Raw genomic sequence first — 26,211 nt, 5'->3', positions numbered from 1 at the left:
TTGGTTTCTTTCCCTTTGCTGTCTTTCTTCCTCCCCTCTCTCACTGGATTTGCCTGGGTTTACTTCATTAAGAAATCCCTTGCATATACATTCTTGTCTCAGGGTCTGATTCTGAGAAAACCTGTCTTAAGACACTTCCCAATGACATATATACACAATAGAGTAGCAGGAATTAGAATAATAGATCCAGGAAAGCTAAAATCCTTCTGGAACTGAGACTTGCACAAACAACAACAATAACAACAAAAAAAACAAGCAAAAGCCATTCAAGCTATGTTTGCAAAAGGAAAAGAAACAAGGAAAATCTAGGAAAGTTTATAATGTAAAAAAGTGATGTATAAGAAGCAGAGCTCCTCAACTCCTGTGTTGACATCATCTGGTCTATTAAGGAAAATAATTTCCTCAAACTAGAAAGAGTAGAGCAAGCTTGCTTAAGAAAATAGAGGAGGTGGTGTGTCCTGGCGCAGAATTTATCATTTTTGGTGTGTCTTCAACACAAGGCCCAGGCAAGGCACAGCTCAGAACTTTAAGTAACATTTTATGGTGTGATCTCATAAATGCCTGTGGATTTTTAAGAAATCACGAAGAAAGAGGGGCAGAGATTGCTTAAAGAATGTAGCTGGCAAAACGTGTCCTTGATTTTCAGAAATGGGAAAAATGTAGAATGGTAAATTTGATTGTTAATGGCTTCCAAGTTTTAAGAGTGGGTAATCAAAGAGACAAATACTTAGATAAGAATGGAGTGATTGCTAGGTGCTAACATAGGATAACTAAGAACCTTCATGATAAAGAACTTTTCATGTTTTTATTGGGTTATTGGGTGAAATGTTCTCAACATAGTGAACATCATTGGTAAGGTGTCTGATAAAGCCACACATGATTGCCTTGTGGAGAAGACAAGGAAATGTCCCTTTGTTGATTGTAAAGCACAGTTAGAGCTGGCATCGGTTAATGGGCTGAGGTCAACCCAAAGAGGTTTTGGGGAATTTACTACTGAGAACTTCATTTTCTTCAATGACCTAGATGGCTAGCACAATCTCCTAACCCTGGCCTTTCCCATTCCTGAATTTCCACCACAACTGCTTTCCCACTTCCAGTGGCCCAGCCCTTCCCTGTCACTACAATATATCAACTTCTTCCTCCACTGGACCCAGTGATTGGGGTGACATTTACATGCACTGCAGCTCAGTCCTTTATTCTCCTGTTACTTCCAACCTACCAATATCCCACCTTTGGAATAATTCAGCCCTCTCTTTTCTTTCCTTATGATCCCAGGGTACGGAAAAATATTGGAGAAAATTGCAAACCTATAGCTTCCAATTACAGCCGTTTCTCCTTCGAGTAGTTTCTGCTTGTCTTAAGCTTTCTAACCTCTGCAAATAACACCATGTACTGAAACTGAACTCCTGAGAGTACTCTTGACCTCTTCCTCTTCCTTATTCTTTTTATTTTACCAGTCTCATAATCTTACTGATTCCACCTCCTGAAAAGTCTCATTTCTGTCCCCTCCTGTTCTCTCCCATTGCCCCTGCAGTATTTCAACTCTTATTAACTCTTACCTGAAAATTTGCAATAACGTCCTAACTGGCCTCTTCGGCTCCAGTAGTTTTTCCTTCAACCCATCATCCTAGCTTCTGCCAGAGATGTTCTCCTAACACAGACATCTGATCAGGTTATTCCCCTGCTTGAAAATTTCCTAGGGTCCAGAGGGCCAAGTTCAATCTCCTTAATGAGGTAAGTGATGGCCATCACGCTGACTCCAACCTACCGCTCAACTTGACGTCTCATTCTCCCCATCTCTCATCTCTCTAGACAGTGAATGCTTTGAGGACAAGCAATCTTATTTATTTTTGTATTCCTCTCATCTAGAATAATACCAGCTACATAGTGGATCTTTGTGTATTAGTGAACAACTGAAAGCACAAAAAAAGATTTATCATATGAGTCAGGATTCAAACATGGAGAGAGCAGCTCCAACATGACAACATAAAAACCAGAATGATTTCAATATGCTAGACATGAAACTAACCAAATTAGTTTTTGTGGGGACCAATGGTTCAAAATCCAACTTTGCAAGAACAGAATGAGAGAAGCCTGCATTACTTTTAGTTAAGGCGAGAAAGACCTAGGAGTTTAGCTGAATTCCAAATGAATAGTGGCCAGGGGAATGTTATGACTATCAAAATATGATGAAACCCTAAGCCGCTTTACTAGAGGCACAGAGGACCATATAATAGGAGATGGAGTTCCATAGTGATCTGTACTGGTCAGAACACAAGTGGGTTTCAAGGATACTACTGATAGGTGAAGCTCAGAGGATGGCACCTAGGAAGGCGAAGGATCTGGAAAACATGTCACGTGAGGGACTACTAAAAACACGGAGTGTTTAACCTAGCAAAGAAAAAGCTGAAAGGGAACATTATTGTTTTCTTAAAGTTTTGCAGAGCTGTTGTTTGGAAGACTGATTGATGTAAGTCGGGTTCTTTCAAGGGCAAAACTAGTTTGAATGAGATGAAGTTATAGGGCAGATGACTTCAGCCCTGTATAATGAAGACATTTCTATCAATGGGAGTTATTAAAAAAATAAATGGGCTGTTGTCTGAGTTTCTTGAAAACTGGAAATGTTCAAGGAACAGTTGAATGATGGTATGTCAGCAATATTGGAGACGGAATTCTAGAAGGCCTCCAAGTTTTTTCTAACTCCAAGATTCTGCAATCCTATACTGTGTTTTCAGTTAAGTTTTAAAGGAACCCACTGAGGAAATCCATTTGGAAACTTTCAGTAACAGTGTAAGGTAGAAATCTGAGGTCTCCAACTAAACTGTTTAAAAGGCAACCCCTAACCTATGTTTTGTTTTTTGGTTCTGGGGGCCCTAAGCACCCCAGGGGTTGCTTGTGATAGGATAACATCATAGATGTGATCAAGATCCTTACAGCTAAACTCAAGATTGGAATTAGTAAACAACTGTCTAAAGATGTTTACAAGTGATAATAAGGAAGCAAAGGTAGAAAGAAGGATGTCCAAAATGGAAGCTTCATCAGACCCAAGAATTCTCCGGGTTTGTTGCAAGTCCAGAGTAGGACTTGACCAAGTAAAAGCAAACAATGGAGACAGCATTTTTGTTGTTGGCTCATAGGCCCAAGAGTTCAGCTCCTTCAGGGTCACTCTCTAAGTCCTTGGCTGCTCTGTGCCTTGTTTTCCCCAAAAACAAATTGTAGAGACTAGCACAAACCAGCCCAGTAAAGGTTCATTTCTGCACATTGGCTGTATTCCTATAATTGATAAAGTCAAGGAAAATGCACTCATGGAAATCTAGCTGTTCGAGTACCCCATGACCAATCACCAGACGTACACAATCCCAAGAAACACCCGGATGCCACTTGCCAGAGGCCTGGGATTCAGGAGTTAATGTCTGCAAAGCATTTTGAGCTTGTTGGAAGAAAGGCGCTAGATAAATACAAAGTGTTGTTGTTATTATAGGGAAGGAAAAGTAACTGTTAGCTCAGGGTCTATAATTAGGAAGCAAATATAGTGTCTGGTGGCTTTGATAATAGGATTTCTATGAAGATGTGGCACGCAGTAAGCCTGTTGACTGAAATGTTATAAATGACATGATTTTTGCCATCCTAGTCGGAATCCTTGACATTTTCGTTTTCGGTTTTGCCTTCCTGCCCTTCCCCCACACTCTATTTTTAGGCAAACTCTAAGAAGGCAAGTGTCAAATTAACAGCTCCGAAACTAATAAACTTGGTGTGTTCATGGAGAAATTATGGTCCTGAAGGAATCAGGACTTGCTCCTTTCTTGCTGAAGCCAAATCCTGAAGACTTGGAGTCGAGTGTTGAGAAGATCCTCCGGGTTCCTGCAGAGCCTGGGTCCTTGTCCTGCTCCTTGTCCTCAGCTGGCAAGCCCAGAGCCCTGAGCGAGGCCTAGTTCTGCAGCTTGGAAAAGAAAGCTTGGGAATTCTTTCAAGAGAAGCATAAATCCGAGTTCAGGTCTTGGAAAGTAAGTAAAGAAGGAAATAGTTTTAAAATATTTTAATGTGTTTATCTGCATATTTTCGGTCTACGCATAATGTTCTGAGAATTTAAATGGTTTAAGAAAATCACTTCTTAAAATAAGGAATACTGTTTTTTGGTGGAACAGTTAGCCATTCAGACTCCTGTGACTCTTTCTGTTATCAATTTGCTCGGTGATTTTCACCTGTACTTGCCTCAATTTCTGCCCTGTAAAATTGTCATAACTGATTACCGTTCTCATCGATGTTGCTGGAGAAAGGCAGCAAAGGCAGAATTCACAGATGTTCAGTTAGCGTCTGATCGTTGGCCTGTCATTAACTCGCCAGCTAGAGGCCTTGGTGCAGTTGCTAAACTCCTCCAGCCTGTTTCTCCATAATTTAATAATTATTGAATGATCGAAATGAAATGAAATGCACTTTCATTTAAAGGAAACATCTAAATATATATTTTTTAATTTTCTAATACCCACATTTTTTTCAACATCTTTATTGGAGTATAATTGCTTTACAATGGTGTGTTAGTTTCTGCTGTATAACAAAGTGAATCAGCTACACATATACATATATCGCCATATCCCTCCCTCTTCCATCTCCCTCCCTCTTACCCTCCCTATCCCACCCCTCTAAGGGGGTCACAAAGCACCGAGCTGATCTCCCTGTGCTATGCGGCTGCTTCCCACTAGCTATCTGTTTTACATTTGGTAGTGTATATGTGTCCGTGCCACTCTCTTACTTCATCCCAGCTTACCCTTCCCCCTCCGTGTCTTCCATTATCTATGTCTGTGTCTTTATTCCTGTCCTGCCCCTAGGTTCATCAGAACCATTTTTTTTTTCAGATTCCAGAAGTGCCCATTAAGGACTTTTCCAGTTTTAAAATCTTTTAATTTTTTTTTATGATTTCAGTGTCTTTTCTAAGTGAACACATACAACTATACCTTCTAATGTTGATTTTTCTTGTTGTTGTGTGGTGGTGTTTTTTGGTTTTTTTTTCTTCCTAATTTTACTGTGGGGACTAGTTTGCTCCAAGGAACTTGGTGCCATAATTCTTGATCTGAATGTTCCTGCTGCAATTTTAGAATACAGAAGTTTCCTGTGTGTTTATTTCATGGATAATGTCTCCTTTTTCAGTTGTGTTCCGTGGGGTAGTGATAGGCTTGCTACTATTATTCCATGGGTTTGGGCTATTTTGTAACAGGAAAAATTTTTCCTGTTACAGCTACAAATAAATTAAAAATATGTAAAATAGAGATCTATATTTTTCACATGCTTCTCGTCAGCTGTTTGAAGAATTTGGTCCAGCACATTTACCCAGCAGTTACACCGGGCCAGGCAATGCAAGTGGTATCCACCCTGGGTGAGGGGCAGAGGTGGGGTGGATGGTGGTGAGGCGCTGTGGGAAAAAATAGTCTCTAATTACACGACCATCTCGGCACCCCAAGAGTGGGCTTAATGCTTTCAGAGGTGTTACAACTTATTTAGTGTCTATTTAAATGGATTAAAGTTCGCTTTGCTTTAAAATAAACCGACACTCCCTGGAAACACACTTATTGCTTTGCACTTCGAAAACAGGACTACTGATTTTTTAATGTCAAATTCCGTTTTCCTCAGAAGCAGATGTCCTGAGCAGAGACCCATTTGGAGTTATCAGGATGCATGGTTGGGCTCATGTCACTGCAAAGTAGCAGTTGAAGTACATTAAAAAGATTCTCACACCAATGTAGGGAAATCTACAGGAAATCGTTGTGTAGCTCAAAGAACTATTGTGAGCGGTCGGAGGATTAATGAGATAATGTGTGTAAAGTGCTTTTGAGATACAGATTGTGACACAGAGCGCACGAGCAGGGTGCTGTCGCGGTGGGCACCGTAGGCAGCCTGTCGCAGACCCTGCGGTGACCGCGGTGGGGGGCGTCCTCCTGCTGTCCCCGCGCTGCACCCTTCCCCGGCCCCCCACCCCCCCGCTCTCTCGGCCGGAAGGGAGAGGCTCATCACAGGTCCCAGTCCTGTGGTCACCTCCCAAGTCCTCCAACTCCCTGACACAGCTGCTTTCCTCGGGTGACAAATAAGAACGTCCGAAGCAGCTGGAGCCCGCTGCCGCCAGCACACATGGCCAACATGTGAAGCTGTGATATTGCCGAGTTTTGACGCATTCCATCTAGGACACAGGGACAGCAGCGTTTAGCAGTTGACACAAGAGGGGTTTCTACTGCCTGCCAGATAGCTCAAAAACTGCAAGAAATCTTTTGTGGGTTCCCGGAACGCTTTGAATTCTTCTGGCCAGCCTGACAGCCCTCCAATAGCATTCTGGAAAAGACTGCAATGTTCCTGTAGGGCTGGGAGAGCCTTCCTTATGGGGGGTGAATAGGACCCCAGGAAAACTTGAAGGGGACAGTAAACGCCAGGAAAGCAAATACTCTCTCCTGCCGCCCTGCACAGCAGCGGCGGACACCCCGGCAGACAGGACCCGCCTCCGTCCTTCACTGATTCAGGGGAGAAAGGAGCCCGGGTATCTCAGTGTATATTAGCTTTCTCTCCCCTCCGCCACCCCAACTCCTAACCCACCTCTCCCCTCCCCATCCCCTTTCTGCCCCTGCAGGGTTTGTGTTCAACATCAAATTAAGTGTTCATGACAGCTAACCACAAGTTATTAAATGTGATTCACTGCCACATTGCTGGGCCTTCACTGGTGGTACAGAATAACCACTTAGACAAACCATTTGATTCATGGCATTGATACAAAGAGTCTTTCAGAAGGAGAGAGGCCTTCTCAGGCCTTCAGCTGAAAATTGTTTTATTTCCGTTATTCTCTTAAACAGGTTGGTGAGCTGAATTAAACCCCAAATCCTTTCTAACTGCTTAGCTGTGAAATCTTTAAGATGTTACAGAGCTGGTGAGAAGTGGCGGTGGATTGCCAAGTCAGCGGAAATTTAAGAAATCAGTGTCAAAAATGAACTTACGTTTGACAAGTGAGACAAACGATCTGCAGCCGGTGTGAAGGGTGGCAATCTTTTAGTGTTTAATGCTCTTAATAATTTGGTTTCCTATCCTAGAAAGGCATTATTATTTTTGAATAACTCGCTGCTGTGAAGGGAGAGTTGATGAAATAGTAACTGTTGCTTTCCTTGCCTTGAAATTTCCCCCGGTTCGTGTTTGGAGACAGTGGATAATGAAAGACCAATGGTCTTTCAAGTATCAGACACCTCATTTCATTGTTTTCCTGTTTCATCTTTCAGAGCCTCAGGGTAGCATGTTGACGCCTTGTGAAGGGCGCTGTCCTCTCCTGGATGGAGTGTTCAATCTACTGGGGTGTTAAGTTCTGCTTGTGCTAAGCCGACTGGATTTATGCATTTAGAAGGTCCTAAAATAGGAAGCTAAGTGGTCTTTGTCCAAAACTCGCTGGCCCATGTTTTCTTCCGGATGATGCCCGTGGACAGTTCCCCGTAAACGCACAGTGTGACCTGTGCTCACTGCAGCGTGCTGGGTTCGGAGGCTCACCATCTGTTTATAATTGGCATTCAGATCTGATCCATTATAGAGGTATCCCAAGCTTACTGAATTTAAAAGGGGGTACCAAGTTTGTGTGGGATATTTCAGATCTGTCACCTCTCTGCCAAGAGCATGTAATTCATTTTCTTATTACCAACATAGTCTATTAGAAGATAAGTTAGCTACGTAACAAACTGAAGTCTAAGAAAATATCCATATTAGGAAACCTAGTTCGATGATTAAATTAAGCAAGGATTACTTTGGCGTGAATAATTCCACAATCTGCTTTTCCGTCCTGAAAAATGAGTTTAGCAAGGCATGGCTGTGCTTGTAATATTTAACAGCTTTGGTTTCAAGGTTTTGAGTTGTTTCCCTCTCCTTCAGTCTTCCGAACATCTTGATGTAGTGTCACCTATTTGACTATCATTTATGATATTTACAGAACTGGTTTGAGTCAAACAGATGTCTTACTAAAGGGGCCAGATCCAACTTCATGTATATTATTTGTTCATTCATTTATTTATTCAGTGCATAATGAGTGCTTCTTCGGTGAGAGGTATCTTAGAGCAAATCAGATGCATTTCTTCATTAGAGGTCATTCAAAGTAATAGAAAAAATATTATAAGAGCACAATTCGCCAAGGTACATGGAGTTAAGGTAAAATCAAGTTTTCTGTTTAACTGAGGATGAAACCTGCAACCTTTTTGCTTCAGTGTTTATTGAAAAATCTAAATAGATGGTTCCATTTTTCTCCCTTTTAGATAGAATGGAGGAAAAAATTGAATCTTTGGTGACTTGGCAAACTGATAAATCATCATTCTTAAGAAAAAAATGTTCATTTTAATGCATTAATAGGCACTTGCCGTAGAATGTACACTGCAAATCTTTTTTTGTTGCTTTAGCTAAAACCGACCTGTTTCATTGTCTTTGGACTCTTTTCCTCAAGTATAGAGCAAAAAATAAATGCTGGATGATGGAGAGTTTAGATTATGGTTAATCAGTGTTCTAATATACCGCAATAGAAGATATCATGCTATCTGTACGGTGAAGATGGTCTTTACTTGGAAAGCAGTTTCACTAATATTAATAAAAGAAAGTTATTGAAGGACAAAGGGGAATAATTCAAATATTTTTGTTTACTCGAAATTATATATTAGAGGTTGGACTAATGGCTTGCTTTTAGCTTGTAACTTTTTGCATACCTATAAAAACCTGATACAGTCTACGGCTTTAGCAAGATCAGAGAGAAGGTTTAAAGTTCACCAAAAAACATTTTGCCACATGAAGTTCAAAATCATCCGACACATATGATAATTAAAGGATGAGTATTGGAAGAGTAAGAAACTTGGAGAGAACATGAAATTAAAAAAAAAAAAAAAGAACTGTAATGTAAATTGGCAAAATTTGCAGAATTTTATGATTCATGATAGATCCATTTGAGTGTATAAGTAGATTTCAAAAGTCAGTACTCATCTAGGATGGCAAATGTATTCATTTCTTCAACACATTTATTTAACCCCTACTGTGTGCCATTCTCCCTACTGAATACTGGGATTCAGCGGTGAACAAGATGACTTTCATACACATTGTGTCCTACAGTGGGGGAAGGTATGAAAAAAGCAATTTCCATAAAGTGTGGGAAATAGTATTCATTTATTCCACCATCAATTAATTAATAAGTGCCTAGAGTGTACTTGGAAGGAAAGGGGGGACCTTCTGGTAGAGGTCTTAGTGAAAGCCACACAAGCCCTTAAGGAAGAATAAAAGCTTAGGAGGAAGCAGTGCGTATGTAGGTAGAGGAAACTATGCTTTCAGCTGAGAAAGCAGACAGGAGTTCGCTGTGACTCGCGCAGACAGAAGCAGCGTGGTGAGCCATGAAGCTGGAGACCTAACAGCTAACGCTGAATTTACAATCTGGGCCAGCATCTCAGTACAACCCTGTGAGGTAGCTGCTATTATTATCCCCACTTTAGAGATAAGGAAATCGAGGCCGCAAGATCACACATCTAGGAAGTACAGAGCCAGGACTTGAAACCAGCACTCTGGCAGTAGAGTCTCCACTTTTAATTGCTTGAGAAGGTCAGAGAGGGACAGTTGTCGGCACCAAGAAGTTTTGTCTTTAGACTAGGATGAAGGGAAGCCATCGAAGCACTCAACTAGGGAATGAGATACTCCCATTTGCCTTGTAGATGGATCATTCTGACAGCAATGTGGAGAATGGACTCAAAAGGAACAAAGTGAAGATATTGGTTAGAGGCTATTGCAGTGGTCCAACAGAGAGATTCTAGAGGCCAGACTAGGATACAAAAGGAGGAATGGAGAGAAATGAGAGTTTTAAAAGATGTTTAGGGGATAGAACCAAGATGATTTAGTAACTGACTAGGGGTCACAGGGTGGGTAAGGTGTCAAAAAGAGCTCCTGTGTTTCTGACCTGGGTAGATGCTGGTGCTGTCGCCCAGGCTGGGGATAGAGACGGTGGGGACCAGATTTGGGGTACGTGATGAGCTCAGGATATGGGACTTTTTAAAAAATATATATGTATGTATTTATTTATTTATTTAGTTTGGTTGGGCCGGGTCTTCATCGCGGCACTCAGGATCATCACTGCGGCATGCGTGATCTTTTTTTTTTTTTTTAGTTGTGATATGTGGGATCTTCTTAGTTGCAGCATGCAGACTTCTTAGTTTCAGCATGCATGCGGGATCTGGTTCCCCGACCAGGGATCGAACCCAGGCCCCCTGCATTGGGAACGCAGAGTCTTACTCACTGGACCACCAGGGAAGTCCCAGGATGGGACATTTCGAGTTTGAGGTTCCTTTGAGGCATCTGAGTGGAAATGTTTGGTATGTAGCTGAATCTCAGGAGAGAAAGACTGGACTGGCAGGGAGTTAAATCATCTTCAGCGCATAGAAATAGGAGGAGTCATTCAGACGCAGTGAGAGGAGGCTGGACCCCCTCGTGTGTCTTTCTGTCTACGTTCCTGCACAGCAATTCTCTGAGTCTGCTGTTGTCTACGTGTTGTGTTCCCGTATCCTCCCCCTCATTTTCCTCTTCTCACAAAGTAATAGAAGGTGAGAGAAACGAAGTGAACCCTTATCCGCTTTTTCAGATATCCTGCCCCGTACTTCTTCATTCTGCCTCCTCTTCCTGGTTCCCATTTTCAGCTAAGAGTAAGTTATCTATCATTCTTTCAGGCCACAGAACCAGGAGACACCCCTGACTGTTCCACGCCATAGCCAACCACCCATTGTGTCCTAGGAGTCTCCCCCAGGAAGATCTTCAGAGCAGGGTCCCATGGTTAAGTCATTCTCTCTTCTCCTTCTCCCATCTGAAGGTCCTTTTTACATGACATCAAGCTCATCTTTCTAGAGAGCAAAGCAGATCAAACCACTCTCTTATGTGAAGAAACTCAAGCGTTCTTAATAACATTCAAAATGTAGCCCGAGACCCTCAGGGGAAGGAGGGAAGGAGGGAAGGGATCTATGTGTACTGAGAACCCATCATGTGGCCACGTGCTTTATGGACTGATTTGGTGTACTAACAGGAAAGAGATGGCATGCTCAAATTAGGTAAATGAAGGAGAGTTTATCTACAAAGGAGCTACTTCAGAGGTGTGGGTATAGGAAAGGAAACCACAAGAGATAGTGCAGTAACTGGGGGAGAGGGTAGGAAACCTAGGGGAATGTTTTAAAAATCTAGATATTTCCAAATATATCCCCAATAAGTTACAATGATTTACAGTCCTCCCAATAATGTTGAAGAGTAACCATTTTCCGTCATTTATGCCAGCATATAATGTTTTCAATCATTTTAATTTTTGCCAACCCAGTGGGTCGGTGAGGGGGCAGGGAAGAGAAATCTCATTGTTTAAATTGCATTTTCATTAAGGAACATCTCTCCATATGTTTATTGGCCATCTGTCTTTTATTAATGAGGAAACTGAAGTTAAATAATTTACCCAATATTACACAGCAAATAAGTGGCAAAATCAGATTCAAGAGTCAGACATAAATCCATCCACTCTTCAACCTCTTCTATTTCCACTTCACTATCTACCCTCCATGGTACGGCATATAAGACCTTTCATAATCTGACTCTTACTAGCTTTCCCTTTTTATCTTCCCTCTCTCCCCAGCTTACCTCTAATTCTAACTGGGCCCTGAACCCATCATGCGCTTTGAGACTTTGTTACTTTGCACATGTTTTCTCCCCAGCATTTTCTACTTAGTAAATTTTCATTCTCCCTTCAAACCCTGGGTAAAGCACTCCCACTTAGAATTATTGCTTGACTTATTGAATTAGCTAGGTGAGCCCTCTGTCCATTTGTAGATTCCAGTTTATATCACATTTTATCGTGATTACCTATTACTCATCTGCCTCTTCCCCTGGACCACAAGCTTTCTCCTCACACTGTTTCCTTTGTCATTCACCTCTGTCTCACTGTACTTTGCCCAGCACAGGGCTCAGAGTGGATGTTTGATAAGTGATTGCTGGATAGATATTAAATGAAAGGTAAGAAGCTTTAAATTACAAACAAGAATAAAATAAGGGGAAATAGCTAATCTATAAAAACTTGTTGACCTCCTACCACAAAATATGTGAAACATTATGTCAGCCAGCCTGGGGGAGCAGCCCCCTGAGGTCTCTGTCCCCCAGGCTGCCAGACTCCTGGTCCTCACTGCTCCTTTGTCCTTCCATAGAGAGGACCCACAGGAAAGTAGGAGACATTCGTGCCGAAAAGTATCCACTGAGAAAAGAAAGCTGGACTTTATCCTAAAATCCTTGCAATTGAGTTTTTTTGTTTTTTTTTTAAACATTTTCTTTTTAAATTTTTATTTATTTATTTTGGCTGTGTTGGGTCTTCGTTTCTGTGCGAGGGCTTTCTCTAGTTGCGGCAAGCGGGGGCCACTCTTCATCGCGGTGCGCGGGCCTCTCACTATCGCAGCCTCTCTCGTTGAGGAGCACAGGCTCCGGACGCGCAGGCTGAGTAGTGTGGCTCACGGGCCCAGTTGTTCCGCGGCATGTGGGATCTTCCCAGACCAGGGCTCGAACCCGTGTCCCCTGCGTTGGCAGGCAGATTCTCAACCACTGCGCCACCAGGGAACACCTGCAATTGAGTTTTGTTATCAGAGAATATCCAAGTTTTTCTTGAATACCTGAATACAGGGAAATTCCCTGTGACATTAGGTCGTGTACTGCATATGTTTCTCTCTCTCTGCCAGCCTTCATTTGTTCCCAGATTTAGAGGTTTAAAATAACATAAACTGAGTTTCCCCTCTTCTCAGGCACATTTCTAAGTCCTTTATGCATCTATGTCCAGACTATCTTGGATAATCACCTGTATGAGTAACCTTTTGCTGCTCGGGTTCCCTTCTCACCCTCCCCTGCTCTGCTCTGGGTCATAGGGAACCCGTATCCTCAGGTTCGGCAGTGACAGGTACTGGTGGGAGATTGCAAGGTGAGAGGAAAGGAGAAGCCAAAGGTATCTCTCCCCTCCCCGGGTCCACCCCAAACACTTACAGAGTCCAAGGTAAAAGGTCAAGTGGAGGCCCCCATACCATATGTCTATATGCATAAACATTTAAGAGTTACAAAGCAAGCCGACCGATTGTTAAATAAAGCACACTCTGTCCTCCTACCTCATCAGCTATGCCTACGCATCAACTCTGAAGGCTGGCTGGACTCTAGGGATTCCACGCCTGGACATGGTGATGCAGGAAAAGTGGCCCTGATCCCTATCCCCACCCTCACCCTCATGCCACTTTGGCCTGGCCTCTGGCCTGCCAGTTGCTTCTTGTGACGTTTCAAGCATACATACTTACTTCACTTAACTTCCCTCCAACCCTACAAGGTTGTTTTATTAACATCCCTATTTTACAGATGAGGACACTGCAGCACAGAGATGTTAAATACATTTGCTCCGTCACACAGGCATATCGGAGCCCAGACTGGAGTCCAGCTTGGTTTTAATCTTAGCTACTGTACCATTTGCTCCCCAGAGCTGATGTTGTCATTGATTATTTATATTTTATTATTATATCACTGTCCAAATGTCCAAGCTCCATCCTCTTTATCCCAGATAGAGCACCCTGGAGGTGTGGCCCACTGCAGGTGGGGGCCAGAGGCCTGCACGGTCCCTGGGATTAGGCTCAGGTCATTGGGACAAAGAGTCCCAGTGTGGCCTAGAAGCAGGTGCGCAGGTTTTGAGGCCATAGGTACCTCCCTGTAGCCCTAAGCACGCCTGCCTCCAGGGCCAGGGTGGAGAGCCCACAACTGGAGGAGGCCACCGTGGGCTCTAAAGGTCTCAAGTGCAGACCCAGCTGCGGTCCCTTCTAGCTCTGGTCTAGGGGACGCCCTGTCCCCTCCCTTTCTGCCTCAGCCGGTGACTGTCTCCTGCCCGGCTCTAGCTGGTGTCACCTCCTCTCCTGCCCCTCCAACCCAGGAGAGCCCTGGCTCCTGCTTTTGTTAATCTCTGGATTTCCTAGCTGTCTCTTGTTGGCTTAAAGCCCTCTTGTAGCTCCAGTGTAACCAACACTCTGTATTAAAATCTTTGTTCTAAATGCTCAGAGAAGTTTCTATTTTACTGACTGGACCCTAGCTGTTACAACAGCAAGTAATTAAGGATTTTGCCTGGGGCCATTGGGAAAAGGGTCAAATCTTGGTGTACCTCCTCCATCTCATGAATGAGCTTGAAAGGTTCTGTGACACTGAAGGAAGTATCTCCATTGAGGGAAGCCACAAGTTTACATCGGCAGGGCTAGCTTTCCGAAATCGCGGTAAAAGAACCATTCCACTGCTAACCGTTGCATTTCTCCCAGAGCTGACCTGGACAGTTATTTACAATGGACTCGCTTCTATACGCACACTACCCTTTTATAAAACTTTATGAAAACCAGACTTTGTACAGTGTTCTAAGTTTTGCTGCATCAAAAAGAAGTTTAAATATTTTCATTTAATGTGGAAATATTTTTAGATGAGGAAGATGATTAAGTGTTGAAAATGTAGCGATCTGTTTGGCACAGAGAGAAAAGAAATATGAAGAATTTTTAATAAAAATCTGACCACAATGGTGTTGGAACACAATCTGTCTGAAATACAAGACAGATACTTTATCCCACAGGCTAAGCTGACTCTACTAATAGTTTTGGACAGTTACAGGTGTAATTTTAGCTACCAAAGGGAACACAAATTGTATAAGAGTGTAATAGAAACAATGGGAAATGCAATTAAATTTTTTAAAGAAAAACTGAATATAAAGTTAACAGAGCTAATACGAAGCATATTTTCATAGACTTTCACCAACAATGTATGTGAATCCAAGCTATTATGAAAATCAGATTTACTGGCTGGCCTTCTTATACAAAGAATATGGAGTGAGAAAATTGTTTTTGCTATGAGCTCTGGCCGTAAACATTAAATAAATCTTGCACCTAATACAATTACTTTTCATATGTTTGGTTTATAAAATTGTCTTTAGAGAAATATCCAAAATAATAATGATAATGGATACTTATCTGGAAAAAGATCTGTTCTCATCATCCTTGCTTCTATATAGTAAGTAAGGGTCTCTCTCTCTTTTTTTTTGTCTACATGGCTTTAATTTACCATTGCAAGATGCAGCGTGTGTGGGGAAAATATGTGGAGAGAAAGCTTTTATGTGTTTTTTTGATTAAAAAAAAAAATCAGTGCCACCAGTCCATGAGTGATCCTAAAATAACAAAGCAGTTATATGTGTGTATGTGCACGCTGAAAAGAAAACTTTTGGTAAGGAAACAGATTTAAGTTTCAAGTTTCCAAAGATCTATTTTAAATGACAGCAAGGAAAAAAATATTATAAAAGTGATGAAAAATATCCCAGCAGTATCCTTTCAGAAAGCCATTTAACTTCTGGTGGTTTAAGTTGTGCAATATAATTTCTACAGCCTTTAAAATATGTGGGCGCCCTCACTGCTATTTATGTTCCCAATACTCGGAATCAAATGCTCCATTAGGGCTCTGAGAAGACAGGAGTTTCCAGAAGAGTTTGGTAATTGCCCATTCATTACTCAAAAACAATGACAGGGAATCTTGGTCTTTTTTTCCCTAAGTAATGCTGGCATGTGGTCTAAGCCAGGCACAGGAAGAGGCAGGAAAGTGTCAACTCAAAAGGCTTCTGTAGACCAGTTAGTAATACTGTTCATGGACTTGAGTCTTCACTGAAGGTGAAGCTGTTCCTCTCTTGTGTCTGGAGGATAAGACCTCTTTCCACACAACAATGCTCTTACACATGCAAGCTCAGGCCTGACCATGCTGGTAAGAAAGCTACCCCTACGTGAAGCAAGGAAAGAGACGACACACAACTCCTGCTCTAGATTTTCCACGGACAACGTCCTCTGTACTGTGGACAATGTTATTTGTCCACATTACAAGGTGATGAAGTACACTTCCTTGGGCATAACTAATAATGTTGTTATCATTCCTCTGACGGTTGCCATGGAATTTGCAGACCCCTGTCCCGCTAACGTCACCTTGCTGGTGCCCTTTCCACTTTTAAATTCCAGCTGTGCGTACTGGGCCCAACGGTGTGCAGTAGGTTAAAATAGCATATATTTTTAAGCATGTTTAGAGAAACTTCATTTTTGTATTTCTGTGACGACAGTAGAATAACTCCCCATTTTATAGGTGGTACAACTGAGGCTTTCGCTAGTAACTGATGCCAGAAGGGAACCTAAGTTTCTTAGCTCCCAATTCAAAGTACTATTGTTTCTGTGGATTTGGGCTCTTGTCCCATTTACTTTCTTGGCGTCACCTCAGCATTACAGTAAAGCTATATCATTGGGATAATAAAGAACACTTTTTTCCTTATTGTGTCTCAGAAAGAGTTTAACTTATGATTTTTTTTTCATGGAATTAAGGATTTGGAATTTAGAAACTGATTCCTGGCCACGCTCCTGGCCATATTGCTTCTCTCCTGGCTTTGTGTCTCAAACTAAGTAGATTTACAAAGTGAAGGTGGGAAAAAGTTTTGTAGGAGTTAGTTATACATTTCTCCAAGTACTTCTAGGTTGTAGTGTTTTCCTTTAAAATTAGACTATTAATACTTAGAATAAGAGGAACAGATATTTAATTAGTATAATTAGTTTAAAAATATAAAGGGAACCAAATCCTCTGTTATTTGAAAAGTTTTTTTCTAACAAGCTTCTCCCACCTGGAGTTTCACATCAACGGGATAATTATGTTCTCTCCCCAGTAGAGACTTTAGTGTGTGGGTACAGAAGGATGCTGGGGACTTCCTCCTTGGAGACTCAGGATACCCGTCAGGTGCTTTCTGATAACCATTGTGCTGGAGAGGAAATCTCCTTTGACATCTTACCAAAGGTTCTGGCTATAGCCCGAGAGTCCTTTTGCTCTTTTTGGTGAAGATCAATGAAGACTGTTGTATGAATGACCCAGGCATCAGTTTTGGAGTTTACAGAATGAACAACTGTATCTAAAAAAAACCTGGAAGAATTTTACCTGAATTGTAATCTCTTATGCTCTCATCCACCCAAGTGAAATATCACTTGAATCAACCTTAAAGGAAAATGTCTAAAGATCATACCAGAAAATAGAGTCATATAACAGCTCCACTTAGGAGAGCTCGTGGTTACATAGATTCATATTTATTGTAGGTCCAGTAAAGCCTGACCATCATAAAACCTCCAGTTTGGGGAAATAGGGCTAGCTTCTATGAAGAGTCAGTCAGACTAAAGGAGGTGCCTCTGTTTAAAAATTTCCCCTCTGGTTTCACATCCTAATCTCGTGCTTACACGCAGCTTTGAATTTTTCTAAGTGTTAAGTAAGGAAAAGAAAAATGCCTGTGATTGGTTTTATCACATTAAGAGTCTGAAAAAAAGAGTGTCAGTGTTAAATCGTGGATTGCTTCTTCACAGATCTTTTTGATAGATGTCCCCTCACCATAACCTCTGTGCTCTGTGGGTCTCAAGTGGCTCTGCTGGCTTCCAACATCCTCTGTGTTCATGTGGCTCGTTGGGAAATCCTACTGTTTTCCTGCCAAAGGGTTTGTTACCTAGGTTTAATTTCTGTTTGGAATGAAAAGTATAGTTAACTTGTTTCTGTGGGCTTTTTAAGAGCGATATGCAAAACCAAAGTTAGAGCAACGGAAAACAAACATTTAAGAAAGCACGTAATTAAGGGGATGCTAACTCAAACTGGCGAGGCTGATTTCATAAAAGGGACAGGACTGTGTGTGGTCAGAGAGGAGGAAAAGTGTGCATGATTCGTCTGCTTTTGGAGACCCACCTCCCTTAGAAGTGGAGTCCTGGGAGCTGGAAAATTCAACAAAACCCTACAAATTGATAAAAAGTCAACAACCTAAATGGATCTGATTAATAATCAAAGGTGTAACTACTTCTCAGTTACAAAGTCTCTAGTGATCCTCAGGCCTCATAAAAGTGACCAGATAGCGAGAAGCTAAGTCATTCCTTAAGAACTTTTCACTGAAGGGTTTACACAGAGATGTTTTCTTCCAAGAGTGGAACAGCATTGTTACAGAACCACGGAGAGAGTGAGGTAAACGGACATTCAGCGGGGTCCCTCTCCAAGAGGAAGAGACGAGAAAATTTAATAAAACAAAATATACCCACTCCCCAAAACGTCGAACCACGCTGTTTTTCGGAGGAAAGATAAAAGAACTACGATTCTTATCAAAACCAATATGGTGCTGAATTTGAGGGGTACAATGGGGAAAGTTACTGCTGTGATATGGGTGGGTTTCTTTTCTCTATTTCTAGGTGGCAAAGGCAGCAGTCATTTGAATGCCGTCGAACAGCTTTTCAGCTAACACAAAAGAGCAGACGGTTCCACTTATTTCTGAAATTGGATGCAATCATATCTGTGAATCACGCAGCAGCAAACCACCGTAATCTGCATTACAATACATTATCCTGCCACGCTCCCTAACTGCAGTCTACCGCGGCAACAGAAACACTTTGCGGTGACCTGCACCGCGTCTGCCAAAGCCCCGAGCTGCGCTAAGGCAGGAAAGCGACAGAAAGGAACCGCTTTCTGCTGCGAAAAAAGAGCAAATTATAACAGGACTCAAGTCTCAGCTAATGCAAGACTAGCATCTTCTTGTTCACAGTTTGCATAATTAGATATCATGAATAGGGTTTTTTTTTTTTTTTGGTTCTAAAAATACTCCTGCTTTGTTTAAATCAGCTATTTCCTTAACAGCATGACTTTGCTACCAGAATTAGTGAGGTAGTTAGGGCAGCGGCAGAGAGAAGGTACCTTTAGTTAACATTTAGAAGAAAAAAAAAAAAAAAATCACTTTCTGGACTATTTCCCCCTGCTGGCTCTCAGCAATTGTCAAAAGAAGCCTAGGTTTCCAACACCATGTAACCAGAGAGGCAGCCCTACTGGAATGGTGATGTGAATTAAGTCAGGAGTTTGAGGGTCAGAGGGACCCCAGGGCCCTAGTACCGCTGAAACCAACTTTTATAACTTCCCTAAAATGACATTCAGAGCCACTACCAACATCTTCGCAGATTAAAATCCTTTATACAGTGGGGCCCAGGGTAGCACTCCAAACGATAACATCTCAAAGTTCAAACCCAAAGGAAAAATATAAAATACTTTCTAGGCTTTACTGGTTTGAATGATACTCCGTTTCCCCCATAGGATGGTGGGGGGAAAGGGGACACATTGCTTGACTTCCTAATCTCCAGCTGCTTTTCTGTTTTCCTTCTCATTTACTCATAGTCACTGTGTTATAAAGAGCATTTAACTTTCAAGGGAAGAAGCAGGCATCAGGCTCTTTCAGGAACTAGAAAGTCATTAAAAAGTCCCCCCCCCACCCGGCTCCTGTTAGCCTGAATAGTTGCAGCTGAGGAGCTAGAGTGACAATGACCAGTCCTGGGGTCTATCTTGGTATCACACACCAGCAGGACCTCATGAAGAGGAGGCCGTGAAGAAACTATGTGTTCATTCTTCCAGGTCTCCGGAAGTCCAGGAACTGGCTGGAGAGCTCTGGGGGCCAGGTGATCCCCCAGCAGCACTGTCACTCTTCTCCCATGCTCTCCAAGGGTGGTGGCCCTCAGTCAAAGCAGCCCCTGGTGGGGACATTCAAATTTCTGTCTCTGTCTCTCAGTCCTCGGGACCGGTCTGAAGGCCCAAGTGACAAAATACCCTAAATGGCATCCAAAGATCAAGGCTATGTTATCCTTGAATATGCCTTTTAATACACTTTTAACTGTTGTTATTTTTAATTTGCACTAATGATCCTTAGGCTTCCAGTGACTAAGGCAAAGAAAATGGCACCAAAGCTTTTATTTTAGCCTTTATTTATGCATTCAATAAAATGCATCTTCCTACAATTCTTGCATTTATATAGAAGTTATTAGCAAGATCTTTCAGACCTGGACATCATTTCTTTTTGTAAGGGAAATAATAATAGCCATTGTAACAATACTGTGATAAATGATGTATTGTGGACTATTTCTATTTCTGCTAGAAAAAGTTAGACCCTGATGCCTCCTGGCTCTTGTTTCTGTACTACTGTATCCTGAAAGCTCAATGAAATTATACGACTCTTCCTTTCTCCTCCTCAAAGTCATGGGAACAAAGGGAATACCATCCTGTGTCAGACCTTCCATGCATCTCCAGTAGATTGGGGTGTCAGGGGCTATTGTCATCCTCATGAAGGCACATAAGAAAATTAAAAAGACATTCCCCAGGTAACCCCATCTTCCCATCACCACCAGTGAGAAACTGACATCTGTGATCCCATCTAAACTCTGAATAAACGAATTTCGCAAATATTTGAGATAACAAGGTTTTTAAGAATACTCTGAAACTTGAACTTCTTTTTATTTGATCTAAAATTATTCTTTTCATAGATCTGGTAATCTGAGCTTAGATAAGTGGGTATTGTCACCTTTCATGATTTGACTTTGATCAGCTTTCATCTTTCCAGAGAGAAATACGCTACTTTTACTGTCTAATCTCAGCAGAGAAACCCCTTAAAACCCAGGATTCTTTTCCATATCCTTTTATAGATAAATTTACAGTATGTTTTGTATTTTTTGAGATATAGTGACCAGAACTGCGTGGAGTGCAGGTTTGGAAATAAGCCCTGTTGTTGTGCAGAGTAACCTAACACCTGCTAACAGCTTCCAGCTCCTCCCAATGCTTGGTCTCATATCACCTAAGTGAGGTTGACCTTCATGTTTCTAAGGAAAGACACTTAAAAAACACAACAACCTTCAGACCTCTGCAGATGAAAATTTGAATGCCTTTGTCTCATCTTAATATAGACTCCATTGAAATAGGCAGTAATTAATCAGTATTATGAGTTTTAATCAGTAACATGAGAGATAGAGTAAATCTAGCTATTGTGCATAAATTTCTGGGGGCATTTGAAAATTTTACTTATTGAAACTAAGAGATGGAATTTTCCAAAGTGTTAGACTCTGTTGAAGCATGAATCCTGACATAGTTTAATTTAATCGTGTGTAAGCTCTAGGGTAAGTTTTGAACATTTTACAAAGTACCCGGTGATCTCTATTTTCTTACTCAAGGCCTGGCACATCTGGTGTTGATTTCTTGTGCCAGAAAAGGTGACAGCAATCCAAGTTGAAGGGTGGTGGTGCCTAGATTGGGATAATTCTGTACTGATGCGTTCAAGGGGGAAAGAACGAGGTTCCATCAGACAGGCACTGATGTGGCACAAGCTCCCCCTTCCACCTACTCTTTTCTCCAAGGCCACTGCCAGCTAACCCTGCATTTCTCATGTTGATTATAAGTGAAGCTTTGACAAGGGGGCATTCTGGGTATCAGACAACCGCATTATAATTCTACTGAAAGTGTTCTTATTGTTTCTAAATTACTAGTTACAGTGAGCAGCCCTGGTGACTTGGTGGGGGAGGAGGCATTTTGAACAAACACATTTAACCTTTAAAGCTGGTCTTTGTAAAAGGGGGAGAGTCACAGATAGAGATCACCTGTATACCTCAAAAAGCAAAGGGCCTTCTGCTTTGGAAGAAGTGGGACCCATTAAGTTAATCAGTTGCAAATATTAAAGAAGCTCTGGGGTACATGTCAGAAATAACTGTGAACCTCCAACTGAGTTTTCATCTCCTAGAGACACACAGCATGCTTTTACCACAGCCCCACAAGCCAACAGAAGCCACCCCTTATTTTTTCTATTGCACTTTACTGCCATAAAAGTCAGGGTATAGGCTATAGGGTCCCAATTGCGAGGGGGTCCATTACAGTGAATTTTTGGGGAGTGATCTAGATTTTAAAGTAAAGGTGAGGAAAGAACTCTGTCCCTTCAAATATTCACCCTATTCATGTTGTTTTCCAGAGAGAGCTTAATAAATGCAACGCAACTCTTGGACTCAAGGAAGTTAAAGTTACATTGAGATTCCTTTGTCCAGTGGATATTTTGTGTGATATATGCGTGCTGCCTAATAGCCCTGTATTTTGAATAAGTCTATATAATCAACACCTCTCATTTTCTTCAGTTTTCTTGCCTGATTCCAAGACCTTTAATTCCTCAGAATTTTTGAATTCTGTTTATTGACATGTAGACAAAGTCACAAAGGCAAGTGATATCTCTTAGAAACAAGGGATGTTATCTGGATCACAGCAGGTTTTGAATAATAATGTATTCAAGAAGCAAAACCAGAATGTTGTCCACTGTGGGTACCATTCCCAGCAGGTCTGGCCCTGCCCCCAAGAGAAGACCAAAATGTCAGTTTCGCTGCACTATTGTGGTCACTGTTGTAATAAGAGAGGATAATAGCTAGGTTTTTTTGGTTTCAAACAACTGATTTATGATGCAAAACTGCTGAATATTTCTGGTAAGGGAATGCATTGTTCTTTTTTTGTTTCTTTCTGAAACTGAGACCTTGAATATTTGACTAGAAATATTGAGGTTCATCTTGCATTCTATATAGTATTTCTGCTTCATTCACTCTAAAAAGATGGTTCTTTGGTCTCCATTCCCTTTACTTTATTCCCCTACTCCATTCCCCTGTCCTACTGTAATCTTAGCAAGTCACGGAACTCATCTTTTTTGTCAGTTTGGGTACCATAGTTGAAAACAGAGAGAGCTTTTTTGTTTGTTTGTTCTGAACGTGAAGAACCCTTAATCAGTTGTTTTGAATTAAAGGTTGAATTTCTTTCATGTTTTAGAGATCAGAGTGTTGAGAATTATATGTTCGTAAGCTTAAAGAACTAAGTAAGATTTGCAAATGTTGGTAAGTGGTCATTATGTCACATACGTGTATATGTTGGGAGTGGGACGGAAGGAAACGGGGAAAAGTGTAGAACTTGGGGAAGAAGGGGAATGATGCTGAGGAAAATAGAGAGGTGCTTGTGAGGGCTGAATGCACATAATGTGTGAAGATCTGAGGAGTAGAGATAGCTTCATAAACCACAGCCACGCCTGCCTGTCTTAGGTGCCCTCGCTAGACCTTAAGTAAGTAACTCAATCCACTCATTTAAATAGGCCTCTATGACCTTTCTCTGCAAAGGTCCGATTGGACTAAGTGAAGATGGCGAGGCTGCCATGAGTCATGGGAATGACGCTAGGTCTGACACTAGAGACTACGTTCTGGTCCCTGACCTTCCACCAGCCAGCTGCATGAAGTCTCAGGTCTTTGGGGCTTTTGTTTCTTCTTCTTGAAAAATGAGATTATGGGCCTAAATAATGTCAAATTTTCACTCAGCTATAAGAATCTAAGAGCTTCTGTATTTCTTGGCTACCTTGAAGTGGCTGAATAAGCCAGAGAGAAAGAAAGAGAGCCTCCTGGCAGCTGAAATGAAGCAGGCCTGTAGCTAAACATTAATCCCAATATCTGAATGTTGACTGAGGCTGAGGTTCAGAGGTGGAGCAAAAGGATATTTTGCTGCCTCTTTTAAGAATATCAGAGCTGTGGGACAAAGACAAAAGCACCTGTTCACACACAAACATGCACACACAATAGAGACATGCCTCATATGTTTTTAAAGAAAAATAAGTTCTACTAAATGAACATTCTCATAGAAATTAAAGTTAGGGAGCAGTGTGCAGAAAGAGGATGAAATTAAGTTTCAGAATGCCCCAGCACTTACCACTTTGGCCATGTAATTGAATCTGGTTGATCTTAGTTTTCTTGTCTATGCAATGGAGACAATATGTATGTTCTAGGTGCTTTGTGAGAATTAAATAAGAGTGTATATTCAAAAGTGCTTCATAAAATATATAATTTACACAGGCATTGTTATTATCCAATCATTACAGCCATATGTATAGCTTAAACCCAAAGCATTCCCTAGAAAGCTTGGGGGTTCTATGAGAGAAAAGCCCTCCCCAAACAATTTGGGAAGTCACCGGTTCTGCTAATTCAACAGGCGATGTTTACAAGGTGTTCTGATGGAACTCTGAGCCTCCATAAACCATCCCCTTTCCACCTAAAATGACAAAATCGTGCTGATAGGAGCAAAGAGCTAGAATGTCAACATTCACATTTTACAGTTGAGAAAACTGAAGTCTCCACAGAGATAAGATGATATGACTAAGGTCACTCAACCAGTTGGCAGCAGGACCCTGGGTAGATTCCTGGGTTCCTGATGCCCTATCATTTTTTTAAAAAAACTTTTCTCCATTACCATTATTTTAGTTAAATCTAGTAAACCTATGAGAGTTACCCTTAGACTGAATGGCAATTAGTAACCTAGGTTCTTGGTATTAATTACTTGAAATATTTGGGAAAAACAAAATAAAATAGACAATGGAAAGCAAAGTTTAGAACAAGGGGAAAGAAAGCCTTGGCACCTTCCCCCCATAGTCTAGATATATTAGTCTATAAATATATAGTCTCTATTTCTCTATATCACTAAAAACCACCTAAGATGCCCCTGAATGTTGGGGGCAGGGGGAAGGGGACGCTGGAGACATATTTATCCAGCAGTTACCAGTGGATAAGTGAATTCTTTCTAAAATTTTACTTTGGGGCCAAGATTTATCTAAATATGTCACTGTTTAGACTGCTTAAAAATATGGTATAAAATTTCCGATTCTCATTTCACAATACGTTAATCTTTCTTTCTTTATTCCTCCCAAATGTTTTTAAAACAATTCTTTCTGGGACAATTGGATCTTGTGTATCCTGTCAAATTTGAGTAGAAAGCAAATTTTTATAACCAAATTATAAAGCTTTCAATACCGAGGCTTATTTACAATGGAAACATTGACGGAACGTTAACTGTAGCGGCTTCAGTGATACATGCGCCATGAGGTAGAATTTCCAAATTGGGAAAATGCTGAAACTCTTTAGTATCGATGTTAATAAGCTTCCCTGAACATTGTGCACTGCCCTGCCATCCCCCTCCCCATTTCAAGGGTATCTGATCCATTTTTGGAATGAATTTTTAGATTTGACATCAACTTTATACATCCCTTGAAAAAGAGATCTGAATGTTGCAGATTTTTTAAACTGTAAAACGTGTTCTTGTTTCCCCAGTAATTGATTTAAAAAGCGAGACTTAGCAGAGCAGTATCCTACAGCCATCCGATGCTTGATCTTAAATTTAGCTCTCATTGACTAGGGTTAACTCTTCCAGGAGAAAGTAACATTTTGCTTTTACCTCAGAACCACAATTGGGAGGGGAAGGGGAAACTTAAATCCAACCCTTCCTTTGAAAATCGCTTTCTGAGTTCAAACCTGGGTGGCTATGAATAAAATTTCTCCAAGAGGCCAGACAACTTTTCTCCCCTTTGAATAACAGCAGAAATTCCTAATACTTCTCTTTCCAAGGTCTTAACAGGCTTCACAGACCAGGGTTAAGCTTTATAATGAAATTCAAAAAAAATAAGAACACGATTGAGAGATTGAAGCTCTGATGAAAAGAGCAAACCCTTGTATAAAGCTATTTGTAGCCCAGGGGCCTGAGAGCAGAACTTTCAGTTCACCCAGATCACCTCCCCTGATCTAAACAGATAATCGGACGAGGATTCCATTCAGGTCTGGAATTGTTCAGAATTGTTCTTGTGCTTTGTGGCAGCCACAAACCCCTGGTTTTGTGCGAAATGAAAATGAATAGGACACAAAGGAAGGAGCAACTCGAAAGAAACAGAAAGCATGCCCAACTGCCAACTCCCGAGTCGGAGGGACCCGGGGACACCCCAGATGAAGTTCATTTAACATGGAGGAGAAGATTTTTGAGAGCTTTTTCCTCTTGGACTTCCGAAAGAGTTGTTGCTACCAAACGTATGGAAAATGAAAAAGAGAGAGAGACATTAAGCATTCGCCTGTCAGGGGAAGGAGCAGAAACGGTAGCAGCCGCTGTGCCTGAGAAATAGGAAAGAAATGAAATAAGAGGAGAAAGTGAAACTCACCAGCTGAGCTCCCCCTTCCCAAGCTGACAATCACCAAAAGAGGGCAAACAATGCATAGAATTAAATGTGAACACATGGATTCTAGGGGATTTAGTGACCTAAGAGGTGTCATCCGCTTGGTATACTAATAGTTTCTTTTTGCAAATATAATCCTTTGGCTAACGTATGCTTTTTAAGACATCAATCTCAGCTTCTTTTCTGTTAAGGAAGGCTACCAAACCGTCTCATTGATCAAATAATTTGCAATGAAACAGATGAAAGAATCATGGAGAAGGAAAACAAAACATCTTTGATGTGCTCCTTTATCAGAAATGTGTGTCAGAGGTCAAAAAAGCAGTGCTCCA

The 26,211-nt window shown here is 41.4% G+C and overlaps 1 long non-coding RNA gene across 1 annotated transcript in view; it reads left to right on the top strand.

Annotated features, from left to right (window-relative positions):
- LOC309663390 overlaps positions 1-26,211 on the top strand; it is an 87,929-nt gene that overhangs the window by 50,325 nt on the left and 11,393 nt on the right. Inside the window, exon 9 of the long non-coding RNA XR_014265231.1 lies at positions 3,698-4,004. This is a non-coding gene — a long non-coding RNA (uncharacterized lncRNA). The remainder of the gene's footprint in view (positions 1-3,697; positions 4,005-26,211) is intronic.

The sequence above is a fragment of the Balaenoptera physalus genome (assembly GCF_965194825.1).
Source record: "Balaenoptera physalus genome assembly, chromosome: 6".
Taxonomy (NCBI): Eukaryota; Metazoa; Chordata; class Mammalia; order Artiodactyla; family Balaenopteridae; genus Balaenoptera; species Balaenoptera physalus.
Note: the sequence above shows the minus strand (reverse complement) of the source record. Positions and strands in the feature narration are given on the sequence as shown.